At 38.8% G+C, this 3,534-nt stretch overlaps 1 long non-coding RNA gene across 1 annotated transcript; it reads left to right on the top strand.

The window, feature by feature from the left end:
• Window positions 1-638: 638 nt before the first annotated feature.
• On the top strand, window positions 639-3,291 carry LOC109477083. The gene is made up of 3 exons (XR_002140636.1): window positions 639-1,255; window positions 2,256-2,370; window positions 2,899-3,291. It is a non-coding gene; the product is annotated as an uncharacterized LOC109477083 (long non-coding RNA).
• The last annotated feature ends 243 nt before the right edge of the window (window positions 3,292-3,534 follow it).

The following is a 3,534-nucleotide window of genomic DNA, read 5'->3' as shown; positions in this document are numbered from 1 at the left end:
GGTATAGAAGCCCCCGGATAAGCTCTTATTCGGGGCGTTCCATATAGACCTGGTATAGAAGCCCCCGGATAAGCTCTTATTCGGGGCTTCCATATAGACCTGGTATAGAAGCCCCGGATAAGCTCTTATTCGGGGCTTCCATATAGACCTGGTATACAAGCCCCACGATAAGCTCTTATTCGGGGCTTCCATATTTACCTGGTATAAAAGCCCCGGATAAGCTCTTATTCGGGGCTTCCATATTTACCTGGTATAAAAGCCCCGGATAAGCTCTTATTTGGGGCTTACATATTTACCAGGTAAATATGGAAGCCCCAAATAATTACCTGGGATAAAAGCCCCGGATAAGCTCTTATCCGGGGCTTCCATATAGACAGGTATAATAGCCCCGGATAAGCTCTTCATGTAATATTTGGGGGCTGACATACAGACCTGGGATAAAAGCCACATACACATTTCATAATTTATAATAACAATGATGACATTTTATGAAGATTAACAGCTTTTACTTTCATATAAGACATATAAAGCAACATCTTAAGTGACAAAAATTATAAAGTGCAATGAGGAAAGCCTAGTTTTACACTAATGCCAATAAAGTAATATATATCTTCATCTCTTTAGCTTTAGACATCACTTTTGTAAAGCTTCTCAAGTACTTGCAAGTACAATATAATGTGGCTGAATTCACTAGAAAATGTTAAACTTGAATGTAGTATTTTTCTTTAACTTGTTTCTGGAAATTAACAAGTGATCCTACCTGGATCATTAGCAAATGTGAGGTCAGATACGCCGTAGTGGACCCTCTCTAGCCAATGGATATTGAGAGGCTAGCTACATTATAAATTTGATACTGTCTTATGCCACCCTGGGATCTGCTTGGAGATTAGGCGAGATATCTAGGTCAACATCCGGGCACGGTTCCAATGCCCTAGCTCTCATTGGCCAGCGAGCGTAGGCATGCGTACTGTGTTGGCGGTCAGGACAAAACCGTTAGGGTCGACAAAGAGAGGAGATTGTACTGAAAACAGGCGTTTAAATCGCTAATTCTGCGCGGTAATGGCACCAACGGAGTCTACCATGATCGAAAATCAATTTTGGAGAGGCTGGGGAGTCGAGGGGAGATGTGATCTCGGTTCAAACGCTCGCAAATTTCGAATAGTGACGTTAGCAACTTTCGTCGCCCCCCTCCCCCTTGTCCACCGGCTGGGCTCGCAGCAAAACAACAAAGCATTATGAACAGCCTTTGCCTCCGGTAAGTGCAAAAGTACATTTCAGAAAATGATTATTAAAAAACAAAAGTAGATTCAGTTACCTTTCATGTCTTGTTGTTCTTGATGTCTTCGCTAGAAACAATAGAATGTCTCCAACTAACTTCCCCGGCCCCCTAGCCCCTCCCTCATTATAGATAGTAACGTTATATATAGTATAATAATATTTATTACAAGGTTTTTGTCTTGTACTACTACTTCCCACCGATCAGTTGGCATTTCTGTACAGTAAGACTTCTGTGTATTGATAAAAAGAGCTGTGACAAAATGTGAAATATTTGTCCTATGATAATTTGTGGCTACTGGCTAGTGAACTAGAAGTAGAATAAGATCAATAAATAAATAGATAAAAAAGAACCAGTATTGTTTATTAAAAACCCCCAATGCAAAGTGATTATTGTATTTAGTTACAGCTGATTCGTCAACAGGGTTGGACAAGTTTTCAAAAATCTTCTTGCCCTATCGGGCAAGTACAGAGTCATTTTCACTTGCCCGAACCAACTTTTCACTTGCCCAAACTATACATGACATTTTTATGCATTTTTACTACCAGCATCTTATTTTAGAGTTTATAATGCTGCATACTTTATTTATCAAAATAAGGTGGTTTGAGACTTGCAATGGATTTTCTGACAAAAGGACATTAATATAATACCAATTTGGCAAAATGATGAGTAATTTTGTTCCAAACACCATAGCGGCTATACTTTGCATCCAAAAAATTTACTTGTCCAATACTTGGCAAGTACAGGGGGATATTCACTTGCCCGAACAGTACTTTTACTTGCCCTGGGCAAGTGGGCAATGGGACTTGTCCAACCCTGCGTCAAGACATGTACATGTACAATATATTTGGTAGAAATTTAGAAGTTATATGTTACATATTGTATATTGCGGATGCCTCAGGTTAGTTTTCTGACAAATGTAAATAATGTGATACATTTTGTCACCTGTGTAATTTATTTCCCTTTTATATACCTCCAGGATGTACTACTACGGTAGATGCAGCAAAAGTTGTAAGGACAGTCTAGATGAAAGGCACGCAACTGCCAGAAGTTCTGAGTCTTCGAGTACCTGACTGCTGCTACAGACTCCTTAGGTAGGACTACAGCCCTGTATATTCCTCAGTATCACCACACTTTAGTAATAATGTGTTCCTAAACAAATATCATGGTCAGGTCTGAACCTGTACCTGAGCTGAAGGGTGCCAATGTTGATGATTAGTTGATGATTAGTGCTGTGTGTCTGTAAAATCCAGCACAGAAAGTAAAATTGGTTAGGTACAAGTCCAAACTTCTGGACCGCTAATATGCCGGGAATGGAAATAATTAGACCTAAAAGAACCTTCCGGTAGTACACGTGTCATTGTCTTAATTAAAGTTCAACCATTATGTGAACACGGAGTTCAAGTACATGTCTGGACCTGGACCTAATTTAAAGCTGAGTACCTGCACCTAAAATTGTGTAACTAAACATGATCTACTGATGATGTTTGGTTTAGATTGTATATGTTTGTAAATGCTATCTTGAAGTAAGTTAGTGCTTTTGTAAGTTGCACCGTAATCATGTGACATGTTTCTCAGTGATGTGAATCAATGTTTAATGATACTTTTGTTCAATCATACAGGAACTGACTCCGAAGAAGGACTCCAAATCAACACCAAGACATCCAACATGCAAACACAGAACAGACAGCCTTACCCAGGGTGCATGGCAGCAGTGGAGTCAGATGTGGATAGGATTGTTTATACATGAGCAGTTCTACAACATAGTATTTCCCAAAAGTTAACATTGTGGTGTGCCATGTGCCGCAGGTGGTCAGTATTGATAGAGACCATAGGTTACTGTATTTTATAAACCTTATTTTGACAAACATTTAGATTTGTTTTTGTGTCTGATGGTTGTCAGACGATTAGACACAAGCTATTAAGGTCTTATTACTATATTAGCCTTACCAGAATATGTACTGTAAATGTATTCCAGTTCCAATCTCCAGTGATTTAATATGATGACAATGATACATTTTACATTGTGTCCGAAAAAAGTCACTGATATTGACACTGACACTGACACTGAATGTCAACCCATATATCACAAGCCAGTTTTGTAATTTCATTGTTATGTTAGTGTTTCTTTGAATAGTTTTATCATACAGGATATACACGACAAGTTGGTATGGATTTTCCATAGAACATGTGACAACTTTTCCTGGTACATGTTAAACCAAGTGTATAGTTTCTCAAAGTATGTGTGTTAGTACAGA

The sequence above is a fragment of the Branchiostoma belcheri genome, unplaced genomic scaffold (genome assembly GCF_001625305.1).
Source record: "Branchiostoma belcheri isolate BF01 breed outbred unplaced genomic scaffold, Haploidv18h27 scaffold4, whole genome shotgun sequence".
In the NCBI taxonomy this organism is placed as follows: Eukaryota; Metazoa; Chordata; class Leptocardii; order Amphioxiformes; family Branchiostomatidae; genus Branchiostoma; species Branchiostoma belcheri.
The sequence above is the reverse complement of the archived record's forward strand: the minus strand, read 5'-3'. Positions and strand labels throughout refer to the sequence as shown.